The 13,255-nt window shown below is 35.7% G+C and overlaps 1 long non-coding RNA gene across 1 annotated transcript; it reads left to right on the top strand.

Moving 5' to 3' along the window:
• Window positions 1–7,887: 7,887 nt before the first annotated feature.
• Window positions 7,888–10,380, top strand: LOC145781957 (uncharacterized). The gene is made up of 3 exons (XR_014290804.1): window positions 7,888–7,958; window positions 10,004–10,087; window positions 10,328–10,380. It is a non-coding gene; the product is annotated as an uncharacterized LOC145781957 (long non-coding RNA).
• Window positions 10,381–13,255: the final 2,875 nt, after the last annotated feature.

Below are 13,255 nucleotides of genomic sequence, written 5' to 3'. Positions count from 1 at the left end.
GCCCTCTTTCTGAGATTCTCTATATTTACATCCTCAAAACAAATCCTATTTAATCGAATATATCTGCATCGATTTCAGTTAGATTCTATCGAGACTTTTTCTATCAATTTTGTTTTAATATTTACAATGTAGTCTTCTTTTGTTTTCCCACTGAAGCATTAATTACGAATTTTGTGTTATTAAAACCTTTAAAAAATCTGAAAATTATCCCGTTTTAAGAAAAACTCTCAAAATAGTTAGAAAAACTCTCAAATTACCTCATTTCAACTGATAGCAAATTGCACTAGCTTTCGGAACACAGTTGCGTAGTCATGAGCTATGACGATAAGTAGGCTTACTTGCTGAGATTCTTGTTATTTTCATTCTTTATCCTACTTGTCATATATTAACCATTAACTTTCCTTTCTGGTGCGTGTCTAACTTTGTTGAAATTAAATATGCGGTTCAAACAATAGCGTAGCGTTCAAGTAATTAATGAAAGTTTTAAGGCATTCTGTGTTTACTGAGGTTGCCTACATAAAAACTAGACAAACTCCAGTACCTGGCGTCCCATATCTCGAAAACTAAAGCTGATGAGAGAAACCGGATTACTGTTTTGGAGTGAGTGTTTTAGATATACATCAAAATAGGTCTAACGTTCCAGGCAGCAAAAAAATAAGATTGTTGGACAGTATCTTTATTAATCTAAACCAAGAGTCTTAAACTCAAATTGAATATTTGTGAAATAACCCGAGGGCCGCAAAATCTTTTTGCCTTGCAGAAAGGCCTGTCCTGAAACGCATCAAGAACGTAAGGTCCCGAAACAGAAACAGTATGATAAAAAACACAGTAAAAACAAAAAAAAAAGCAAACGAACGACTTGGGCTTGGAGAGCAAAAATCTCGCAACCGACTCTAAAAAAGCGGGAAAAAACGAAATGCTTGAAGAACTGACTGCCGCAAATAGGCTATCAAGGTTTACATTGCGATAACGGCACAAGAAGTGAATATAGACAATGTCAGAATGTGATTGTGGTGCAACACTTCGGGTTTCTTGCACGTAATAAAATGGCTCAACAACAGGCGGCTAGCGCTTAGAAGTCGCGTGAAAAATAATTTGATTAATTGATTGATTGATTTTATTTCGTTGTAGGTAAATATAATACAATAAATACAGCAATAAAAAAGGAATTTCCAGCAACGGGAATCTGCGAAGAGACCATGGGTCTTCGAGTCAAGCAGATACCCCAGATTCTAATAGAAGGTCTAAAATTGCGATAAGAATAATTCAATAACGAAAATTGAGACAGGGTGTTAGAAGATGGTCACAGAGAAATATATTTAGTAGTCTATCGGTAGCATAAAGGTAATACAAAATTAATCGTGCTAATATTTGGCGATGAGTGAATATTTGTGTTGTTTTTTAAAAGAATAAAATGACAATTTACGCAAGCTCGTTGGTAAGGAGTTCCAGACTTTCACTCCGGCATATTTAATGCTGCGCTGGAGTCGGGATGAGGCGTAACGTGGGACAAAATAACAATCATTGGAAGAGTGTCTAGTAAGACGTGCATTATGCATGAGTTTGGTTTTTTCAAAGTAGTGTGCGAAAGGCAGAGGCAATACATCCGTATCAAATTTAAACATGAATTTAGCAATTTCGTGTTCGTACAAATCTTTAAGCTTGAGTATGTTAAGTTTCTTATAGAAAGGTGTGACATGATCAGACCACCTGCCACCTGCTACTATTCTGACAGCCTTATTTTGTAAGGTGCTAAGCTTGTTCATTTGTGTCTTGCAGCATGAACCCCAAATCGTTATCCCATATACGATATGAGAATGTACCAGTGCGTAGTAGGCTATAATTGTAATAATGTTTTGTTTGGAAGAATGTATTTGAGTTTCGACAGTATCCCTACAGATATAGAAAGTTTCTTGTGGAGCATATTAATATGAGGTTCAAAATTTAGACCATTGTCAAAAATAATGCCAAGGTATTTGGCAAACTTAACTTGTTCGATCTGAGCACAATTATAAAGTACATTGATATCTTCTGGGTAGCTGCATTTTTTAGGAGGGATCACAATGACATTTGATTTGGAAGGATTGATAACTAATTTATTGGCATTAATCCAGTTCTTGATGTTAAGTAATTCAGACGATATTTCCTTTTCTAAGTAGGTTGGATTAGGAGCGTTAATTACCAGGCAGGTACCGTATGCGAAAAGTCTTGGAACAGACGACGTGCAGTTTGGTAAGTCGTTTACGTACAATAAAAACAGTAATGGACCCAGCGTTGAACCCTGAGGTACACCGTGTGTTATGCATCTCTGTTCAGATTCCTGTTCATTAATCGCGACATACTGCATTCTGTCTTTTAGGTAGGAGGAGAATAATTCGTTTGCTGTACCTCGGATTCCATAGTGGTTGAGTTTGTATAGTAGAATGGGATGGTATACCGTGTCAAAGGCTTTTTTGAGATCCAAGAGAACCAAACCTGCGTACAGGTTGCTTTTTAAGTGTTCATAGGTGGCACTAATAATATCAATAGCGGCATATGAAGTAGAGGAGCCAGACCGAAATCCAAATTGCGTAGGAGCAAGGACAGAATGTTTGTCTAGAAAGGAAGAGACCCTTTTATATATGAGCTTTTCCAAAATTTTTTCGAAAGACGATAAAAGGGAGATAGGTCTATAATTATTTACCTCAAGTTTGTCTCCAGATTTGAAGACGGGTACAACTTTGGCAAGTTTAAATGTATCAGGAAAAATACCGAACTGAAAGGAATAGTTAATAAGATTTGAGAAGGGCAGGGCAATAATCACGGAGGCGATTATCTGTATAAAATATCTGTAAAGTTATCTGTATAAATAATCACGATCTGTATGAAATATGCTGAAATGTCATCGTAGCCAGTTGCTTTGTTGGGTTTTAGAGCTCGGATTTCTTTGAGTACCTCATCGCCAGTCGTTGGTTTAAGAAAAATAGAAGAAGGAACGTGGTTTGTAAGGTAGGATGTGAAGTTGTTATCGTTGGCAAGCGGAACGCTGTCAGAGATCTCTTTTCCAACGTTGCAGAAGAATTTATTGAATTGGTTCGCCATTTCGATGGGTTTGTTTGATGACACTCCATCAATATTAATGGAATTGATTGTTTGCTTTGATTTTTGTTTATTTGGCAGCAGTGAGTTAATGACTTCCCAAACTTTACGTGGAGAAGATTTGTTCAGTTCAATTTCCGAATGTATATAATTTTGCTTGGAAATGTATTTCAATTTAGTGAGCTTATTTGCGTATTTTTTGTACTCTAGCCTGTCTGTTTGATTCCCTTTCAGGTAGTGCGATTGGTACATTTTTTGCTTAAATTTAATTGAAGTAAACAACCCACTGGTAATCCATGGCTTCCTTTTTAACTTGCACATTTTCCTTGACATTTTTTTCAGTGGAGCGTATTTGTCAATTGCGTTTTTTTAAATCTGTAATAGTTCGCTATATTTATAATCCAGTTCCTGAGGTTGTAATGATTTAATACCCAACAGAAACGTGCCTAGTTGAGAGTTTAAGTCCTCAATGAAGGAAGCCGAATCAAGGTTACGCTTGTCTCTGTAGAAACGAGGTTTGTGTTGATGCGAGTTGTCAACATGGGAAATTATACAAAAAGTAGGGTAATGATCAGAGTTAATTATTCCAGGTAATACGGAATGAGAAACATCGTTCGATAAAATGTGATCAATTAGTGTTGACGATTTATCAGTAACTCTTGTTGGCTGAGTAATTATAGGGCAAGTAGGCTACCATTGCTGTTATTTGTGACCGGTGAAGGGAGAACGTCATTTAAAATATTGATATTGAAATCACCTAATATATAGTAGGTTTGATTCATTTTGTTTAAGTTACTTAGCACACTGTCCAGAGCATCAACAAAACGTTGTATATTGGTGTTTGGGTGACGGTATACTACGCCAATTTTCATGTTAGCGCTTGTTGTGGTGTTACTTATATTAACAAATAAGCTTTTACAGTCAACACAAGGCACTTCAAAAGGTTTCAAGGGTGTGATATTATATTTGTCTAATGCGTAAATCAAAACTCCACCTGCAGAAGTAATGGGGTTAACGTATTTATACTCGTACCCAGGTAGAGTAATATTTGACAGAGGAGTGACTTTAATACGAGTTTCAGTTATGCAAATAACATTAGGAAGTTTGTCGAAGTTAGCAAGAAAATCGTACAAAGAGTCAAAATTTTTTTGTAATGACCTGATATTTACATGAATAACAAATAATGATGCACTACGAATTGTCTCAAAAGTAGGAGAGTTGATGTTGTGGTATTCGCAGTTATTGAAGTTGCGAGTTAGTGACCGATTAAGAGAATCGCATAGGTAGAACGCATTTTCTGCGTCTGAATCAAGAGCAGCAGCTTGACTCGAGGACACATGGGTCTCTGAAATGTCATTATTGGTACAGTTAATTACGAGATATGTGGATCAGCACAGTTTGACGCGGTAATCAGCACGCAGGGTTTATTCAAGATATGAAGAGCACGCAAAAGAATAGCATCACGTGGCATCGCGGAAGGCCAAATGTTGAATTGAATTATCACTAATAATCCACGCAGATGCATGAGTGAAAGATATTAGACAAATAACAAGCAAACAAATGATAAGGTTTTGTAAAAAATTAAATGTTACTATTAACAAAAATCAACACAGAGAGAGCAGAAGTTAATCACAGTTCGCAGGCAAGTATGCATAGGCTATTCATGCCAGGGTAATGGAACATAAAGAAGTATAGTACACATTCGTGTCTACAAAACTAGGCCGTTGAATGAAATGTCCGGAGTATTCAAAGGAAACTATCTTACAAACATAATGTCAATGATTTCCATTGCTTCTACACTTAAAGCAAGACAGAATCAACCAGTGCCCACAAACACCGAAATAAAACTAGTGCCCGGAGCACCGAAGGAATCCCACAATGCCTACGGCACCGAAGGAAACAATCAGTGCTTGCAAGCGCCGAAAGGGTTCCCAAACCAAGGCGAAACACACTTGCTTAGTTTCACAAACTGATTTTGCTATGGGATGCAATCGAGTGAATGTTGCATATCTTATACACTAAACACATATCTTTGGTACACTAAACATCAACAAGCTTACCGTTGATATAAAGATTTATATCACCGGGCGAGGTAACCCACTTGAAGCTTTCATTATTTTCTTTAGCTTCCTTTAATCGTGGGAGCAATTTCTTTTTTTTTAAGTATATTTGTTTCGGAAGACGGTCAGTGAAGAATATTTTACAGTTATGTCGTTGATTATAACTCTTGAGAACTTTTAGTGACTTAAAGATTTTATCTTTTACCAACACACTAGAAATTTTGAATATGATTGGTTGTTGGTTAGACTTACTTGAAGTTTGTTTAGAGCCCAGTCTGTGGCAGTCCAGCAGTTCAACATTGTTACAATCAAGAGTGTTTTCTAAAAGTTGTTTGACGATTTCTGTTGTTTGGTGTTTCTTTTCGTCTTTATCTCCTTCGATTCCGTGGATTAAGATGTTCAGCCGTTTTTCGTAATGCTCCTTAGCTAAAGTTTCTTTTCGACTTTTTTCTTTAAATTGATTGAGTTCGAGTTCTAGAGCTTGATTTGAGTTTTCTAACGCTTTAATTTGTGAATCTTGGCCGGAAATTCTAACTTCTAGGGCAGTAGTAGTTCTGTTCAGTTTCTCTATAGACTCCATTTGAATCCTAACCTGCTCCGAAAGTCTACTTTCGATTTCTTCAAGTTTTTTGGTGAACTTGTTCTCAAAATTCTCCAGCATTTTAACAATACTTTCAAATGAGCCTTGCTCTGTGTTAGATTTCCTGCTTTTTTGCGACATGGCACAATGCTTGTAGCTTTCTAATTGTTTTCCCTGTCGTGCTGTTAGAGAAGCTAGCAAACCATGCGGTCGCTTGATCAGAGAAAAAAAAATACGTCCGCTTGCTAGAACGACTGAATCAGAATAGTGGGCATTTTCAGATTTTTTAAGCAGTTTTAAAATGAATTTTATCTTGTATTAACGAATAATGAATGAAAGTGAATTTTTATTGTTAATTATTTGGAAGTTAAAAAGTGCATCGCGGCAGCACCAAACGTCCTCGCATTGAGACCCATCTGAGACCCTTGATCTTAACCAAAGATCTCAAACTCAAATTGCTTTGAGGGCCAAATAAATACTTGTAAATAAACAAGAGGACCGCAATACACACAAAAATTTAATAAATAAAATAACATAGTAAGAAAGCAAAAAGGACGTGAGATCACAATAATCGTGGTAAGAACAAAGAGATGAACAAAACACTGTACGAACCTAACAAAACGTAAACGAAACAATTTGGGCGTGGAAAGTAGAAACAATTTGCAACAAACTTTCAAATATAAACAGGCATAGCTCAGAAACTATACGACATTTAACATTGTAGCACAAAAAATAAAATAAAGCGAACATCTTCGAATATATTGATTACTGATAGACCTTTTCAAGCTTATAAAAAAAAACTATACATTGCATAAGAAAATACTAGAGAAACACAGTATAACATCAAAAATATGTTTAATCTAAACATTGAAACACTGCCAATCCTGCTCACATACAAAATGACTACACAACACAACGGATCAAGTAGAAGAGTTAAGTTCAGAAGAGAAGTATCCAGGCAGATTGCGCAAGATGGACTAAAGCACAAAGCAAGAAAATTGCACAAAGCAAAAGCAACACCGCTTCTAGTTTCCTTTCCATTTGCTGAGCAAATAATAGACTGTTTTTTACGGAAAAATCATTTGTTACAATACTAATCCTACCTACCAAATGGCCTTTAATCTCTACTTTCGTTTCACAGAGGTCATAACCCGTTGCTGCTGTTTATTGAATGTTAACTGCTTCATGTTAAACATGTGATTAAAATATTTATTCATCAACAACGTCAAGTAGCCTACTTCTGAACAGCGTTCTCTAAACAGAATCTAAGCTGTCAATCTTTTTTATCCCTAAACAAAAAGCCAGAAACAGAAACAAAAACCTTTTTTGCTACAAAATTTTATATGTTGTGGCATTGCTCTACAAGAAAATTGTGCAACTTAGCCTTGCTCTGTAGCCTTTGGTAGCAGCTGCCAGAAAAACGAATTTCAAGTTAGTTTAGAATCTTTATCCTCGGACTGACAAAGCCTCTGATAGGTTATTCCAGGTAGAGGATTCGAAAATCTCTGTCTATACAGACGCCTTCTTGGAGGAGACGTGATCGTGGCAGACAATGAACAACATATCTACTGTACCTAATTTTCAACAAAAGACATCAATTAACCATCCAAGACCTCTTTGAAACTCTGCACGACCACAGAAACGTTGAAACAATTTACAAATTGATTATATAGTTTATCAAAAGCCGCATCGGCTATGATACTGTATCAGTAGACGTAGTTGTTGTATATTTTGCAGATATACTTCCAAATGAATCTCTATCGGTCGCAGACATCATAATAATCACTGCCGTTGCAAGTGTGATTGGAACCGTGTTGGTTTTTGTGGTCATGCTGCTCGTGATTACAAAGAAGAGGAATAATGAAAAAAAGTAAGCTAGCCATTTTAACGAATTTGTTCGTTTTATAAATATAACAGAATGGTAAAATAGTTTTGGAAACGATTAGCAGAAGTACAGTTGGAAAAACAAATGTTGCATCTAGTATTAACGGTCTAAGCTTTAAAAGATTTACGATAATAAAAACAAAAATCTTATTTCTTTTCTAAAGTAAAACTTTTGTCATCACAAAGAGTATGTCAAGTTATAACGATTGGAAGTCATGTGAATCTAAGAAAACGATGCAATTTAATTTCAAAGATTTTCCAGCACTTGTTAAAGATTTTCCATCTTTCCTGAAACAGTTCATCTAAAAACTTGTCCATGGACTTCAAAAATAACATAAATCATCAATATCCAACAGGTTTGTTACATCATAGACATTAAATGTTTGTATTATACGGCTTCTGAGTTATTTTTTCATGTGTTTCAAAACAATCTTTTTCTATTGTTGGCTGCTTGTTTATTGAAAATATTTATGAATTTATGATAAAAACCCTTCATCAAATGTAGTTACTATTCACTATAAACCGTAACAAGCTATTTTATCTTCATTGGGATCAAAAGAAGGTTCTTCTTTGAATAGAATCTTGTCTCCTAATTAATCCTCATTACTAGTACAGAATTTTTATTCAAATAGATTTTGTTTGAACAAGAATCTTCTGATGATCCAAGTAAAGGTGAAACAGCATCAGCAATATCTATAACTTAACAGCATGTTGACGTTTTGAGTGAATGGTTACTGTATTTGATGTAACGTGCTTTGATTGGCTTTTTTGCTGGGCATTGAGCACTTTTAGTAGTATTAATAGTAATTATTGCTTAATACCAATCCTATGTGATTAACATACGTATTCGCCATAATAATTTAGGTGTTTTGTTTATTATAAAGCATATATGAAGCAAACTTTCATGCGAAGGATTCAATCCTTTACAGAACACAGCTCGGAAGAACTGCGACAGTTGATTGAATATCGCCCATTACAGAAACTTTTAATTGACGCTATTTCGCACCCCACGGTGTGAAATAAATTATTATTATTATATGTGAAACAAATTTTTTTACAATAATCAAGCATACAAAACTCAAAGTCGTAGCAAAGATCTAAACCAATAAAAGTAAAACGCTCATACAAAGTGAGCAGACAGAGTAAAACATCATTATATTTATTGATATCTAAAAACAACTTGAACCCTACTGCTGAGGCATTAGCTCCGACCTAACTGCACAATGTCGCTAAAACTGATTATGCTTTGCCTACACAAAACGCTTTCTGAAACGGCGGGTAGACCTATTGCTAGACTTGGTTTTATAGAGTATAGACTGTTTGGGTTGGATGCAGAAAAAGTGGATTATTTGCCCATGAAGCAAATTTTGCGATTAAACAGCTTCTATTGCAGATTGTTTGTTTTCTTTATGCATCAACTGTGATCTGCAAGTAAAATCACCCATTTGCCTACTGATATGAACTTCGTGTAAACTAATTCTCGATAAAGTAACTAGTCGTTTAGCTGCATCGGCCGCTTAAATAACGCTTAAAGATCAGTGAAGACCATGTTTAATGTATACTTTCATCATTTTCTTGGGGAGATCCACAGACCCCCTAGGTGCGTTATTTTTGGCGATAAGCCACTGGGTTCCTCCGGACAAACTCACTGACGTGAAAAAATACTTATTTGCCTTCTCCTGTTTGAAATATTGTGCTGGCTACACCCCTGCTAGACGCTGGTCTGAGCACCAAACAAAAAACTTAAAACCCTGGTTGGTTATCAAGCGTAATCCCTTGTCAAACTGGCAGTTATTAGCTTGCAGCTTGTCATTTGTTCATGTTGTATGTTCCTTGATCACGTGATTTAAATCTCTAACTGTTTCTTGGTTGTGTAGAATAGAGATAGAGCGTTCTTCCTGGCTGTTAGCACCAGTGTTTATCGCAGTGAGTGCATTGCTGCAATCGCCTGCCGAAAAACATGTAGTTGCTTGGTTGTTCTTGAGATGTAGCTAAAATTCATTTTAAATTGTTATTCTTGACGAAGGCTCAATGTTGTGCAGAAAGGGTTTGACTTTCTTTTAAATCTAATTTTTTAACATGAATAAATATGCTGATTCCGATAATGTTCCTTATGTTTGTTTGAGAATGTTTGAGAGAGTGCAGACTCGACGACCTCCTACGCCTTCAGGGCTACGGTCTTTCGCACTCTCTCATTGGATGCACACTGTCAGTTTTTGTTTTATGTATGTTTCGGCGTTTCGCATCCAAACAAAATAAAATGACCATCCATCCTTGGCTTTGTATGTTTTTGGTAGGCCTACACCCTACAGTAAAATAAATATTTTGTTATTCTGTCTTGAATATTTTTCTTGATATCAACTAACTTCAGCATAGCAATTTCTTCATATTTCTATCACAGAAAACTGGAACAACACAATGAAAAACGAGCCTCACACTTATTTGCAAATTGAAGCAGAATCAGTTTCTGTTCAAGAAGGAGACAGTAAGTCTGCACACGAATTGAAAAATAAGTATGAAATCATAAGATAAATGGCAGAATATCGTCAATAAATGAAGTTATATTATTTCATGATGACAGTTGTCTTGTAAAATAAGTGAATGCCATCATCAACTTGTCATAGAATTGCTGGAAGATGACACAATAAATCTAGCATTTGATTTGACAGATCGTATCTCTTACGACTTGTGGATAACTTGTTGTAATTTTGTTTCTATGAAGCAGATCTGAAGCTGCAAGTTCGACGGCAATTCAACCTCATCAGCACGTGAATGTTCAACACATTTATTCAACTCACATTGATTAGAAAGACACAGAAGATGAAGATGGTTGAATCCAACAGCGCTGCAATAAACTATCGGCCTGTACATTTGGAAATACAAAAACACCATCTTAAATGACACAATTTAAATGTGATTTTCTAGAGCTTTTTTTTAATTCTGTTTTTCTATGTTGTATATTGTCACAGTTCTCTCTATCTCTTACGAGACTTTAGAAAAATTGATGACGTAATTTATTGAGATATCAAACGTTAAACAGTCAATAAAATGTTCTACTTTTGATATTGTAGATTGCTTCCAGAAATCTTTGAAGTCTTCAAATAGAAGCTTGAATCACGCAGCTATTTATAACAGATATACTTTGACCAGAAGCTTCCAGAGAGTATGGTAATACTAACTCACGAGAACTCATTTTTTTGGTGAACAAGTTAAAGACGTTTCCAGAATCGCACGAACGCAAAATCTTCTGGAAGCAAGTTTCGCAATAAAAGATTACGTAATTAAAGGTTACTATAGGACAGCAACTGACAATCACACCTTGCAAGAATTACGCAATTAAAATAGCGCATTTATTTAAGAACATATAATGTAGCCTGCCGTCTGGGCTATACTTATTGATTGTGACATATATTTAAGACATTTTTCAACTCATATTGGTTGAGAATACATTGCAAGTAGATACAGTAGCATACTTATGAATGTAGCATTATAACGTATATGAAACATGAATATGGGCTACTATGCCGAAAAGTTCATTCTATAAACAAGCATGAAACTTAGATTAAAAGTATAATTTTGACGTTTCTGTGTTTAGGCTATAGTCTGAGGAATCATTGTGGACTTCAGCACTTGATGAATTCGTCCTTGGAAAAGCATTTAAATATATAACAGAATTGTTCGGTGACGTAATATTATTGCACAATGATGACAATAACAATAAAATATACAACATGAAACAACAAAAGAATAATTTCAACAAAGATTAACCAAATAAACTGCGTTTATCAATTTTTATGATTAAAAAATAAGTTGCTTAAACAAAGCACTCAGAAAATTTTCTTGGAGGTTAAAAAACTATTGCTTAAAAAGCTATGTTAAACAGAACCATAGTAACCTACTTTTATTACATGACAGAAACATGACATTAATCCACCCCGTTAGCCCAGTGGTTACGCGCCCGGCTCAAGATCACGCGGCGCTGGTTCGACTCTCGTTGTGTGCACTTGTGCAACGCATTTCAGGACTGCTCTCCATTCAGCGGCACCTAGTGAATGGAATAATTCCCCGGCAACAACACTTCAACGATCGGAAAACTTCACTCTGTCAATCTCGGTAACCGGCCCTGCGTCAAAAGCCTCTACAAGTATGCGAAACTACCAGGAATAACCTATCAAGGCTTTGTCAGTCCGAGGATAAAGATTCAAAACCAAACAACCAAACAAAAGTAGGCTTTGGAAAGGATACAAACTGTAGGCTTGTGACCATTCTCATGTTCAAGGCTGCAAGGTAGTTCAGTGAATCCAATCGACGTTACGTATTTTTGGTTACAAAGATCGTAAGTTTTTTGGTTTAGTAGGCATGTAAGCTGTGTTATTTAAGCTGAAAAGGCAATTTTACTGTCCACAAATGGCCTATCGCGGTCTTTCCTGTGGAGTACAAAATGAATTTTCCTACGCTGAGCTAAAATTGCATCATAGAAGACTTTTTATAGTCATTTGCCTTTACTCTATTCCAGAAAAGAGCAGATCAATGGTGATTAAACCCTTGTATTTAGTAAACCCTGCGGTATCGAGCAAGCTTTTACGATCGTGTTTTGTCGCTTCTACCTTTTTTCAGACCCTTACTATGTGATGGCAAGTAATATGTCTAGCTTTGATGGTCGCAAATTAAACACGAAACTGAGCTGTGCCTTTTATTGTCGAAAATTAATTTATTTACAAAAAAAAAACGATTAAACGTATCAGCAGAGTGACAATACGAAATAACAATTGTAGTAAGTCGACAAAGCACGTAGGCTATTTTCTAGTAAAAGTATACATTTCTACAACCTCTCTTTGTAACATCACATTTCAAAAAAGCATACTGTAGCTTCTTTACTCAAACTTGGAAAGGATTGTTTACATCGAATTTAAGTGAGTGTAGCCTGTTCTCGGCACATATGTTTATTTGCAAAGAAAATTGACGACACGCATAGAAGGCTTTCGGAAACCGAAAGTAAATTATGAGATTTAAAATTCATGCTGCTAAATGAGCTATTCAACCATCAACGAACTAAATGCGTTTTCATTTAGGAAATTACGTTGAGACAATATGGCTGACACACGGTGTTCAAACTTTTGAAGCGGAAATAGAAGCGCACAAAGCTTTTAACTGAATGTCACTTTATGTTTTCGCTGTAGCGTATGTTGAAGCAAAATCTTTTTAATGCGTAATTGTAGTTGGAAAATATCATTTGATTTAGAAAAAACTTCAGATTATTTTACATCGTAACCTTTTCGAAAGCTCTAACTTATCGTTGACAAATATAGCCAAGGTTAAGATCGCATTTATCATCCTCCCATTTCCCTCCTTCTATCATAATTGCACATTCCTCATCGCCATAAGAGTTGTTGGGTTCATCATCTGCCCAGTTTTTAAAGCCAGCATCGCATTCGTTGGTTTCATCGATCCATTCAAAAGTGCAACTAGGACTGTAGCTGACACGTTTCAATCCGATGTAGTAATCTATTGAAGGAGAATAATAATTGTAAGTTTTATTACTTACATCTGCCGTTTGTTACTTTTCATGAATAATATCTTGAGTCGCTTCTAAAAGATTTCATAGCAGGTTACGATTAAAAAGTTGTGTGGCCCGATGACTCATGTGTAATTG

Source organism: Aplidium turbinatum, chromosome 13 (assembly GCF_918807975.1).
Source record: "Aplidium turbinatum chromosome 13, kaAplTurb1.1, whole genome shotgun sequence".
Classification (NCBI taxonomy): Eukaryota; Metazoa; Chordata; class Ascidiacea; order Aplousobranchia; family Polyclinidae; genus Aplidium; species Aplidium turbinatum.
The sequence above is the reverse complement of the archived record's forward strand: the minus strand, read 5'-3'. Positions and strand labels throughout refer to the sequence as shown.